Source organism: Mastomys coucha, unplaced genomic scaffold (genome assembly GCF_008632895.1).
Source record: "Mastomys coucha isolate ucsf_1 unplaced genomic scaffold, UCSF_Mcou_1 pScaffold18, whole genome shotgun sequence".
In the NCBI taxonomy this organism is placed as follows: Eukaryota; Metazoa; Chordata; class Mammalia; order Rodentia; family Muridae; genus Mastomys; species Mastomys coucha.
The window spans coordinates 62,775,596-62,789,142 of NW_022196900.1; the positions used below are offsets into that span (position 1 = coordinate 62,775,596).

The 13,547-nt window shown below is 43.2% G+C and overlaps 1 pseudogene across 1 annotated transcript; it reads right to left on the reverse strand.

Moving 5' to 3' along the window:
• Positions 1–5,240: 5,240 nt before the first annotated feature.
• On the reverse strand, positions 5,241–6,603 carry LOC116095739 (annotated as a pseudogene). Its single transcript, XR_004120717.1, has one exon. The product of XR_004120717.1 is annotated as an NADH dehydrogenase [ubiquinone] iron-sulfur protein 2, mitochondrial pseudogene (transcript).
• Between the last annotated feature and the right edge of the window lie 6,944 nt (positions 6,604–13,547).

Consider the following 13,547-nt stretch of genomic DNA (forward strand, 5'->3'; position numbering starts at 1 on the left):
ACATTTGGGGAGGAAAAATGTAATTCCTCTAAAAATCTTTGGGGGGATTATAATTTTAATCTGCCATCAAACAGTGACAATAGGCAGTGATCTCCATAAGATAACTCAGCAGTGCATTGCCGTTGTGAGAGGGGGGATATATTAGCTACTTTTCTTTTGCTGTGATGAAACATCATGACCTAGGCAACTTCCAGAAGGAAAAGTTATTTGGGTTTGTGGTTCCAGAGGGTTAGAATCCATGATATTTAAAGCAAAGACATGATGTTAAGAGCAGGAAGCTGAGAGCTCATGTCTTGAACCAGAAGCATGAATCAGAAAGCCAACTCAAAATGGAACGAGTCTTTAAATTCTCAAAGCCCACCTCCAGTGACATCCTTCTTTCTGCAAGACCACACCCGCCCCTAAGCCTCCTGAAACAGCACCATCAACTGGGGACCAAATGGTCAAATTCTCGAGAGTGTGGGAAATAGCTCATTCAAATCCCCACAAGGAAGGAAGACATGCCAGTACAGCTAGAGTAGAAACCAGAACCTTGTATAGTCTCAGCATACAAACCAGAGAGAATTTAATGTAGAGAATTTGCCTCATTGGTAATAGTGGCTCTGGCAAGGGAGACAATGTGGTGACTGAGAGGCTCCTTACACCAAGCAACCTAAATCAGTTCTAAATAGAGAGAAGAAGTGTTACTAAGGTTGTGCGAAGGGTGGGTCACCTGAGTGTAGCTGGATCTAGCTTCTTTGCCAGGTGGGAACACAAACTATGACGGGCATGCAGAATGTTAGAATAGAAACTCAGGAGGTGATTGAAAGTGTCAGATGGAAGACTCAAAAGCAGACACGCCTTTCTCCTGGTGTACAAAGAAGATAAAGAAACAGACAGTTTTACCCAGAGAAGTAGAGAGAGGGAGTGAGTGAGTGTGTAGGTTCACAGTTTGACTGTCCCTGTTACACATCTCTTCATGGATTTCATGGCCAGATTCCAACACAGCAGTACTTCATCACCCTCCGCATCTCAGGAAGATCTGAATGGCAACTTGAGACATCAGTTTTAGTGTCTTTGCTGAGGCTGCATCTTGAGTAGCAACCCACAGATGTGCTGCTTCTGGCTGTGACTGAGCACTCTGGATGATCCTCCTTTAAATCTACTGCCTGGCTTACTCTAAGGAGTTGGTCAGGAAATATGGTCAGCTTTGTAAAATAACCCCAAGAGACTATGACCCAGCCCCAGGCTATGTTCCTGACTTCAGTGGCATCTTCAATCATGTGGAATCTCAAATTCTAGGTTGTGTATACCAATTGGAAAATTTACAGATGAAGAAAGTGGAACATAGGTACAAATAATAGTGATGATGGTGATGATGATGATAGCTAATCTTGTAGTGATGGCCTGACTTTCGAGTCCTCATTCTATTCCCATCCCTGTCATCTAGCATCAACCTGATTCATGGTCTCAGGCTCTTATTCCTCACTAGAGAACCCATATCTTAACTCATCTCAAAATTTAAGACCCGAAAGAGAGAAAATGAAATTTTAGCTAATCCAAGCACACATTATAAATCTCTGTCCCTTTCTGATGTGCAGCCAACAGACGTTTGGCATCTTTCCACGGCAATAGCATGGTCCTAGTAGGACAATTCTCTCATCACTTGAGAGAAGATCATTGTAAGGCAATACATTTGAAAGCAAAGGAGGTTTGGGAGCCATGGAAACCTGTGCTGGTGCATGTGGCTCAGAGGACCACCAACCAATTATCTTTAAGCTATGGGGAGGGAGCAAGATGATACACTCCACTCATCTCAAGAAGGACAAAATGTGGAAGTGAAGAAGTGTTTAGTTGCCTATGCTACTACTCAGCTACTAGCTTTATGAAGATTTCACCCCATATTCATTTGCATATTCATTCATTGCCTGGGGCAGGTTTGCCTTGACCACACAGCCTAGCATTAGGTCAGGCAGTTCTTGGAATGGTTTTTTTTTTCCTATGTATGTTCAGTTAATTCCTTTAACTTGGCCTAAGTTCCAATAGGCTCTAGAGCAAATATTTACTGGGACTTTCTGTTAGCTTGCATCCTGGGGCAGATGAAGAGATACTAACCACAGTCCCTGACTCTGTGGAGCTGGTGGTCAGGAGAGGGATACAGAAAAGTATCCCTGCACGGAAGATGTATGTGCAGGGTTGCTGGGGGAGAGGAATGTGTTTCTGCCTCTTGGTTAGGCAATACAGCATCCCAAACTTGGCACCTTAAAACAGTACCTGTTCATGAGTACACATTAAGTTCACAGTTGTGTGGTCTTATCGCAAGGTCTCATCAGGCCGAGGCAAGGGACTCACCGGGCTGGGGCTCTTGCCTGTAGGCTTAGGGAAGTCTTTATTCAAGCTTTCTCTGCTAATCACCAACACCCAATTCCTTTCCCTATCCCAGTTTTCATCTGAGGAGCAGCACAGCATCCCTGGTGCCATCTGTACTCCTTCCCACCTGATGCCTTTCCCCTGCCCAGATGTCCAGAGAGGGCCAAGTCCTTTCTTCTCAAGCTTTGACTTATTCTGAATTCTTTCCCTGGTCTGAAAGAGACTAGTGTTTAGACACTTTTCCTCCTAATAATTTTGTTTATTGAGATAGGGTCTTGTTATGTAGCTCAAGCTGACCTTCTCCTCTGGATTCTCCGGTCTTAGTCTCCCAAGTATTGGGGTTATTCAGCAAGAGTGGAAGGCTTCTTGGCAGCGGTGGTCATACTGAATTTCCTAAGAGTGAATCAAACCTTTGAAGGAGAGTAAACAAGGACAAGACTACTACAGAGGCAGGTAGAAATGCTCTGGGGGCAGACATAGCCTTCTCTACCCAATATCTATTTAGGGTGGATCATATGTGTTTCTAACCACAATTTTTTTGATGAATTAGCTCACTGGTTTAGATTATGATGATGATTAAAATAACATCACACTCAGATAGTTTGGAGACCAGTGCTTACAACCACCAAAATGATCAATATATACTAGCTGATGTTACTCTACAACTCCAGGTTGGAAAACTCTTCCAAGGAAACATCGAATGTTCATTCACTCACTTACTTATTTATTAAGAGCAAAGGAGATGCCAGTTTGAGGCCCTGGGGAGATAGTGGAAGATTGGATTCAACAGAACATTCTAGTCTCATGAGGTTCCACTCCAGCTGAGCAAACACAACAGGCAATGTAATGAGCGCAGTGAGAGCTAGGACCATGCAGTGGTCCTCTGATGGTGTCTGTGGCTTTTGAAAGGTGCATTTCTCTTTGTCATCGTAACTACTGAACACAAGCTTTGCCTGCTTATGTCTCAGTCCCTCTTTAGCTGCAGACAGATCAAGTCAGAATCTCTTCTCTGCCCTATTCACCATGTGTCTCCAATGCTCTTCACACTACCTCACTCAAAATATATCCCTGTAAAATGATCTCAGATACTCATTCCTTGTTTAGATCAAGCCCACTATTTAATTTTGAATAAACATTTGCATAACACCTGCTATGTGCCAGTGAGCAGCCGAGCCAAGTTTCAAAGTTGGTCTGTCATACTTAACAAAGCTACGCATGAAGCTTCAGGCCTTCCTGTCCATGCTTCTACCTAGTACTCCTAATGACAGTAAAGTATTCCTAACAGCAATGGAAAAGCAGCAAGGGCAACAGTTTACTGAACACTGTAGCCAAGTTCCTCAACTGAATTTGTAGCATCAGTTCCTACGAAGACACTAGAGAGTGAGAATTTGTGTCATTTTAGAGGGACAGAATCTCACTATTAGAGAAGGTGAGTTCTTATAATGGGCCATAGGACCAGCACACAGCTACCTTTTGAGTGAATTCAGCCTCTGCTGATTCCAAACCTTGGCATTGTATGATGATTCAATGCCTTGATCAATTGTTGTCTTTGGCCTGATTAGTCCTTTTCTTTTCCAAGGACTGTCCATGTAGACATCCATGTAATCATGGTCTCAGATACATGTGAACAATGTCATGGAGTCCCCTAATCTTAGCATTGCAGGTACAAATACTATAAGTGGTCACCATGATGTTTCATGATTTAATTGAGAATGGTTTACCTTGTGTCATAGCTCATGTCCTATCCCTTTGGTGTCTTTCTCTCAGGGCTGCTGCCCTATCCTCATGATGGGAAAGGAATTTCAAGTCTGCAAGAACAGCTCCAGTTCCTTCATCAGCTCACTCTCTATCCATGGGACTTTTCCATGAGCATACCAGATGCAGAATTATGTGTACATACCTTTAACAGTTGACTGTATTCATCTTGAACCCTGGATCCACTGCCAAACATAGGGGGGCTGCTCTATAGACCTGTATGAATGCAAAGAGGGACAAAAAATGGAAGCTCACACTTGTCCTGTTCTTGTTGGGAACCGCAGTGTTAACATGAAGATGAGCCAGTGTGGTGGTATGTATCTTTAATACCAGCACTTGTGAGGCAGATGCAGGTAAACCTCTGAGTTTGAGGCCAGCTTGGTTTATAAAGTGAGTTCCAGGATAGCCAGAGCTATGCAGAGAAACCTTGTCTCAAATAAGCAAGCCAAACTAACCAGCCAAATAAACAAACAAAACAAACAAAACAAAACCAAATTAAAATAAACAAAACCAAACTAAATGACACCACCAACAACAACAAGCAAGTTAGGAAGACGGAGTGGTGCCATGTTGTTCTAGTGACTCCTTGATTCCTTACATCTTTCTAACTAACCAGAGATGGGTGACAGCACATGCTTTGCATCCCTGGCAACCCAGTTCTCTGTGCACCAGAAAACCCTAATTAGTCTGTATCCTTTACAAAGCCAATGGTCATATACTGGGAAATCTGACAGTAATGTCAGATTGATATAAGCATTTCTACAAATTCGCCCTCATCTTCTTATTTTTTTTTTAGAAGCCAAAAGGTGGCTAATTTAATATAATTTCTCCTTTTCTATTACAGAAAAGGGGACACTTTGGCATTATCAACCTTGATCTCCCCTGGAGGCATCTTGTTCAGTGATTCACCTTTCAATGATTTGAAGGCACTGGCGCATCTTCTCCATGAGACACAGGTATCTATTGTAGCAGTCCCCTTGAGAGCCAACAGAAAGCCTGTACAGCTAAGTCAGCAATTACATGTATGTGTGTTTATACATGCAGAGACACACACAGCCTCATTCCTCACCAGGCACAGGCCTCGAAGAAGCAGCTGAGAGGCAAGCAAGGGAGCTCGAAAGCTGTGCTTTTGCTCATCAGTCTGTTTCACCAAACACAATATCCTGGGTACCTATGATGGCTATGACATCTGCCGACATGTGTCCCTTAGACATCTTGTCCAAACCATCCAGGTGGGCAAAACCAGGAGCCTTGATCTTATAAGGCCTGCTGCTGCCATCAGACACCAAGTATACCCCAAACTCTCCCTTAGGAGCTTCAATGGCAGTATATGTTGTTCCTGGAGGAACTTGGTAGCCCTCAGTATACAGCTTAAAGTGATGACTTAGTGACTCCATGAAAGTCTTCATTTCTGCTCATTTAGGTGGGGACACCTTGATCTCCCCTGGAGGCATCTTGTTCAGTGATTCACCTTTCAATGATTTGAAGGCACTGGCACATCTTCTCCATGAGACACAGGTATCTATTGTAGCAGTCCCCTTGAGAGCCAACAGGAACATCAAACTTTACCTGGTTGAAAACATCAGGGCTGGGTCTTCTGCAAGTCCCACTGGATGCCTGAGCCTTGGAACATCACCCTACTGAATCCATAGTTAAGTGTGTCTTCTGCCGATACAACCCCAACATTGACTGTCCTATTTGGACAGATTCTATTGTTGGTCAGCATCTCCTCCACCTCATCAATCTGAAGAGAGAAGGTTTTGGGAAAGTCATAAATGTCATCATAAGCCCAAGAGGTAGGTCCTGGTGCAGTCCTCCTGGTCGGATATAAGCAGCATGCCTTCGGGCTCCAGACACCCGCTCATAGAACCAGAACATCTTCTGTCATTCTTCAAAGATCCAGAAGAAAGGAGTCATGTTACCAATGTCCAGGGTATGTGTGATGACAGCCATGAAATGGTTTAAAATCTGTGTGATCTCTCTAAAGAGCACTTGGATCCAGTGTGCCTGGGGAGGAGGTTGAATGTTTAACAACTTCTCCCGAGCTACCGAATAGGCCTGTTCATTACACATCATGGACACATAGCCCAACCAGCCAAAGTACGGAAGGGTCTGTAGATAGATCTTGTACTCAGTGAGCTTCTTAGTGCCTTGGTGCAGGAACACAATGTGAGGGTCACATTTCCACACCATCTCTCCGCTCAACTCTAGCACTAGTCTCAAGACTCCATGGGCTGCTGGGTGCTGAGGCCCAAAGTTCAGGGTCATGTTAGTCACCACTTTTCCTTGAAAATGTCCACATCATTCCAAAGAGGAGGTTTCCAGGGGGCTGTATCCTTGGAGGAGTACATGACAGCTCCAGAAAGCTGCTCTGTCCTTTCTACATCTAGCTAACGTTGTTGAGCACCTCTGCTGGCTGACTTGGCAGGTGGATCCCAGACCCGGGGCCTCAGTACCAAGACCCCGAAGGAGGTAGCACAGAGCCCTCAGGAGTGCCATCTTTACCGGGCTATAGATGGGAGGAAGAACCCTCCCTCAACTTCTAAATCATCAGTTTACAGGCTAGCTCAGGGTCTGCTGACCCGTGCTGTTTTAGGTTGTGAGCACAGACTCACAACAGGGCACAGAGGATGGGGGAGGATAGTTCTTAGTTGCCTGAATTCTCAACCTCCTAAGCTTTATCATCCCTAGAATTAGGACAACAGCAGCCCCTCCTTTGTGGGATTGAGACAAAGTTGAAATGGCTCTCAGCTTCTGCTTTGACGTGTACTTTCCTTAAAATTTATTTTGTTTTAAAATGTTTATTAACTTACAAAGAGCGAGGGCTCATTGCAGTTTTTCTCAAGCACACATTCGTTTTATTGATTCTCTTTCTGCCATTTCTTGCCCTCCTCTCTCCCCGCCCCCCGAATGCCTCTCCACTGTCAATGTCCTACTTTACGGTCACACGTGACCTTTTGCCCTCTATGCTTCCTTCCTCCGCTTACCAACACCTCTTGCTCTCATGCTCTTCTATCTTGATTATGACAGATGCTTTTTTTATATATATAAAGAAAATATAATGAACAAAACTCCCTGTTGTCATGGAACTTCAATTTTGGTGCGATAATCTACATAAAAAGGTAGCTAGATGCCCAGTTGCCACAGTTACCAGCTGTATGTTATTTGGCCAATCACCTCTCTCTACAGAGAGTCACAAAACTGGAGCAAAAATAACATCTCCACACATTATTTTAAAGATCCAGTGAGATCAGGGAGAAGGTCTTTGTTAGTATACTCAGGGTAACTTGCAAAACAAAGTGTTTCTGGATTTTGAGGCTACACCATCAGTTCTAGATGTAAGAAAGGCCAAGGTTATAGGCAGCTTCCTTTGAAGATAGCAGAGGGCATAAAAGCTGAGGACCCCAGGACCCCAGCAGCCACGTGGGAAGTCAGTATCTAATGCCAAGTGAACTGACTGAGGAGCACATGGAAGAAGAGAAACACTATGGCTACAGACCACTGGATCTCAACTAGTGGGTTGAGAGCTCTTTGACAAGCCTCTGTCTCCAAAAATATTTATATTATAATTCATAACAGTAACAAAATTAGAGTTTTATGAAGTAGCAATGAAATGATTTTATGGTTGACGCTCACCACAACATGAAGAACTGTATTAAAGACTTGCAGCATTAAGAAGATTGAGAACAACTATTGTAGGCTAACACCAGGCAGCTACAAATAAGAGCAACCCAGACTGTGTGGGTTATGGGCTGCCTTGAGTGCTCAGCGCAACAAAGGTGAAGTTTAAAGGATGGATTAGAAAGAGCCCAGAAAATGACATTACCAAGTACAGAAGGCCCCGTTTCTAGTCAGGCCAACGGATCAAGATCAACACTAAGAGATAAACCAGATGGGGGGGGGCATGGAAATCCCAGAGCAGAAGATGGAACCAAAACCATATACGCCAAGATGTTACATGGGCTGAGGAGGTGGCTCAGTGGGTAAGGCACTATCTGTGAGAGCATGGGCACTGGAGTTTGGATGCCCAGTAGCCACATTAAAGCTGAGGGCAGCAGCCCTGGGGAGGCAGGGACAAGCTGATCTTATGCCTCACCGGTTAGCTAGGCTAGCCAAAATAACAAGCTCTAGGTTCAGTGAGAGACCCTGTCATAGTTACAGTTTTCATTGCTGGGAAGAGGCACCATGACCAAAGCACCTCTTATAAAGGACAACATTTAATTGAGACTGGCTTACAGATTCAGAGGTTCAGTCCATGATGGTTAAGGCTCCTGCATGGCAGTGTTCAGGCAGCAAGAATTATGCTGGTGGAGCTGAGAGTTCTGCATCCTCATTGAAAGGAAGCCAGTGTCAGACCGTTCAGGCAACTAGGAGGAGGGTCTCAAAGCCCACCCTGACAGTGACAGACTTCCAGCAAGACCACACTTATTTCAACAAGGTCATACCTCCTAATAGTACCACCCCCTGCACCCAGCATATTCAAACCACCACAGACCCTGTCTCAAAATCAATGCGGGGAATCTATTGAGGAAGGCATCATGGATGATAGACTTGGGCCTCTGCATGTGTCTTCATGGTGAGCACACCTGCATACATACAAACTTGCATGAAACATTCATCTACAGTTGGATTTTAAGATGGAGTCATTGGGAGTTAGTTCTGTCCCATTGGTAGAGGCTGTATGACATTTTAGTGTACTTATAAGGAACTTAAGTAAACTATGAACTAAAGATCTCTCTCTTCTCTTCCCTCTACTTCTGCTCTATCCCTTCAACATTAGATTTCTAACCTTCAGAATCCTGTGAAATCAAGGCTTTCTATATTGGCATCCCTAGCTATTGTATTGTGCTACATCAGTGTGCTACACATGGACTGAGACAATGAGTAACAACCTGGATCCTTATAGCTGAGTTTTACCATTGTCCATCCTGTTTTGTTCCTTGAGAGGCAGTTGATGCTGAGAGAGCACAGACGCTCTATCCTCTGGATTCTGAATGTCTTAGTCAGTGTTTCTATTCCTGCACAAGCATCATGACCAAGAAACAAGTTGAGGAGGAAAGGGTTTATTCAGCTTATACTTCCACATTGCTGTTCATCACCAAAGGAAGTCAGGACTGGAACTCAAGCAGGTCAGGAAGCAGGAGCTGATGCAAAAGCCATGGAGGGATGTTACTTACTGGCTTGCTCAGCTTGCTTTCTTATAGAATCCAAGACTCCCAGCCCAGAGATGATACCACCCACAAGGGGCCCTCCCCCCTTGATCACTAATTGAGAAAATACCTTACAGTTGGATCTCATGGAGGCATTTCCTCAACTGAAGCTCCCTTCTCTGTGATAACTCCAGCTTGTGTCAAGTTGACACAAAACCAGCCAGTACATAAAGCCATAGAGAAATAGATATCTGCTTTCTGATGCTTTCATGTGCTCTGTGTCCTGGCAACCACTCCCTTTGGACCTAGAGATGTCAGGAACCCCACTATTACCAGCCTTAGAAAACTGCACTTGCTCCATGATTTTCCTATACTCTGCCTACAGCTTTGTAAATGGTCTTGCTATGCTAACTGCCTGCGCCATCTGTCTTCTTCTGGTTCCCTGAGCAATACAGAAGCTTCAGGGCTTAGATCCAAAGCTCTGTCTCACAGGGTTCTATTTGCATAAACTCTCAGTGGGTCAGCTCAATTTAAAGAGGTGGTGCTAGAACAGAGAGATTGGGTTCTGTTTGGATAAACTCTCAGTGGGTCCTCTCAATCTAAAGAGGTGGTAATAGAACCCTCAGTAGAGAGCAGAGAGAGTTGGAGTCATGACCTGGGAAAGAGTCATGCTAAGATCTTGGGTTTAATTAGGATAAACACTAAGGGTTTTTAAACAGCAACAAGTAATAAATAATTTTGGTACCACACTTGGTGGGAGCCAAGCAGTATTCTAAGTGCAATGTTATGTGTGAAGTCCTTTAGTCACTGTGCTGGCTGATTTTATGTCACCTTGATACAAGACATAGTCATTTTGGAAGGAGGGATCTCAGTTGAGAAAATTCTCCCATCATATTGGCCTGTAGGCAAGCCTGTGGTGCATTTTCTTGACTGATGATTAATGTGGGATGGCCAAGTCCACAGTGAGTGATCTTACCCATTGGCAGGTGATCTTGGATGCAATATAAAGACAGGCAGAGGAAGCCACGAGGGGCAAGTTAGTAAACAGCATTGCTCCATGGCTTCTGCATCAGTTCTTGCCTCCAGGTCCCTTCCTTGATTTCCTACCCTGACTTCCTTCAATGATGAGCCATGGTTTGAAAGTGTAAGTGAAATAAATAAACCCTTTTCTCCCCATGTTGCTTTTGGTCATGGTGTTTTATCACAGCAATAGAAACCCTAAAGACAGTTACCACAAACAGTGCTATTGAATACACAGTACTGCTAACAGTATTTTGCAAAATGAAGAACAGAGGGCAGCCAAGTGATTTGCCTAAGATTATACACATAGTAAGTCATGTCAGAACTGCCTTTCTGGGCTGTTCAGCTTCCTTGAGCTACCTTCTTTATTAAACCTCTTTACAAAACAGGTCTTTCCTTATGTAGTAGTACATTGACCTCATTTGTAAGCATACTAGCTTTTTCAGAGAGTGTTAATGGGGAACTATGTGTCTACGTGGAACAATTGATGGTATCCTTTACCTCATACTGTTCTAGGACTGGCTAGATGCTAATGACCTCATAATAGCAAGCCACATATGGGATTGTATCCCTAGCTTGCCATCTAATTGTGACTCAATTTCCTAATCTCTGCATTTCAGATTCTTTTTCTATAAAATGGGTTTAATACGAGTAGCTAATTTACAACATTTCTATGAAAATTAAATGAAATTTCATCTCTCTGTCAGCCCAGCAGGAAGGAGATGGTAATATAGAATTAGATATGGAAGAAATTCGTTGTGGGCAATACCTATGAAAGTCTCCGAGGAAAGAGAGCACAGCAGTCACTAGCAACACTTCAGACAGTGAGGGACATCTGGAACATGTAGAAGGATGGGTAGGAAATGCTCAAGGCCTGAGTTTGCTCTGATGCTCTGAGAAGGTCTCAGCAGGTCAATGAGAAGCTTGTCCACGAAGGACTATTGAACTGAACAGAGATGTCCAGACTGTGGTGTTCATACCTGTCTCTGGTTGCAACTCTCGGAGGATAGTGCATACCATCACAGCTACCAAAGGTCTTAGCTCCTGTCTGCCTCAGGCAAACATGGAGTGAATGTTAGATACTGACACCATTATGATTTTAATTAGAAGCCTAAGGAATGGAAATAAGTGCCACTATGCCCTACGATACTGTTAGCTGTGTGTCTGCCTATATCTAAGAGAAATCCATTACTTGACACTTATTAAACAGACAAGACAGATGTTATTTGAGCTCTTGTAGTAGAAGAGACAAGCTTCATTGTGGAACTGGGCTCAGCTCTGAATATAGCAAAGACAGCTTGAGATTTTTAACCATTTGGCAGACAGAGGAGGCCCGCAGATGGAGTTTGGTTGAGCAAAAGAAATACGGAACACTTGCCGTCTTAGTTGCTTTTCTGGTTCTGTGACAAAATACCCTGACAAAAGCAATTTAAAGACAGAAGGGCTTATTTTGACCCACAGTTCTAGAATCCAGTCTGTCATAGTGGAGATAACATGACAGCTAGAGAATTCAGGCAGGTGGTCATATTGTGTTCATAGTCAGGATGTAGGAGGCAGTGAATGCTGGTGCTCAGCTAGCTTCCTCCTTTTTATGTAGTCCAGATGCAGGCCTAGGGAATGGTGCCCTCACTTTTAGTGTGGATCGCCCAACCATAGTTAACCTCACAAGTATACTTGTGTACTTGGAAGCATATTCCCTATGAGATTCCAATTGATATTCAACACTAACTAAACTGGCTCACTATGAATTTTTCTGTAAATAATCCAAGGGACAGTGTTTTTGTCATCTTTCCTAGATGACACCTCGGCAGGCCTCATTGATGGGCTCCTCTCTCTCTCTGTTTCTCTCTCTCTCTCTCTCTTCCTCTCTCTCTCTCTCTCTCTCTCTCTGTCTCTCTCTCTCTCTCTCTCTCCTTAGTATACTTCATGTCTCAGAAAAAAGGTTGATGATCATTTGGGTGACCATCAGGGCATGTGAAGGCTGGCCTTTCTAAGCAGGACCTTATGGTCAGACTCAGTGCCTGAGTACCTAGATACCACCTGCAGACACCCTGTCAGTGTCTCCTGGGCCTCTTTTAAATTAAAACAACCCCTGAGCTCTTTGGGCAGAACACATGGGCAGTCTGTAAATAGGATCCTTGTAGATAGAAGTGCCTAGACATCAGAAATGGCATGTTAGGCAAAGGCATTGTTGAGTCAAGAGAGACCAAGGCTCTTACTCCAGAATTCTTGATTCTAAATTTAACTTCTATTTATTAAATTATTCAGCCTTTTAGAAATCTACATGCAGTGTATTTTTCTATAATGTCCCATGTGAACCAAAAAGTCCTTTGCATCATCCCTCAAAATCCCTTTGAATAGGATTTATGGCACCACAGCTTTACTCTCAATAAATTGTCTATATAAACATGTATTAAAGCTAATTATATATAAACATACATCTCTATCTCTATATCTGTTTGTTTGTAGCTAATCTCTAGCTGTATCTCTCTCCCTCCCTATCATTATCCCTACCCCTATCACTATCTCTACCCCATCTCTATCTCTATCCTTATCCATATCCATATCTGTGTTTGCCCCCACCTTATATTTTGAGAAACAGACTTTTAGAAAGGGCATTTGTCATCCTTAATGTCAAATATTAGATCAAAGACTTTAAATGCTAGCCTTTGGAATATTTCTTTCCCTTTCTACCCCATCTATTCATCTGCCTCTTCCTCTTCATTCTTTCCTAAGGGATTGATCATGATCAGTTGAGTGCCATTTGATTTCCTTGATGTAAATTGACATGAAGGCACAGACATATTATTTTAAATTAAGTCTGAGAAGTAATTAAGATGTTGGAGGGAATTACCTGTGTTTGTACTTCTCTTGTTGTCTGCCAGTCTAATAGCTTGCTTAGCTACTGGTCTGCACTATGAGCTCTCTACTTCCTTTAAGCTGATAATTTTGAAGTTTATTACCTCTCCAGGCAATTCAAGGCTGGTCCTGTCTATCTACATGTATGCCTTTTATGATGCTCAGACCATTTATTATAACAGCCACTTGGATAACTTTTAGGGCTTTGGTCATCATTGAGAAGGAAGTTCATTACAGAGTAATATCAATTTCATTTGATTCTAGGATCAACACATGGACTCTAAAATAAGACAGATATCAAGAGACAGGAGAAAGCAAGTGTCTCGGACTTGAAAGACCTTGATTTGGATACGAATTGGAAAGGAAGAAGTCAAACTATCACTATTTGCTGATGATATGATAGTATACTTAAGT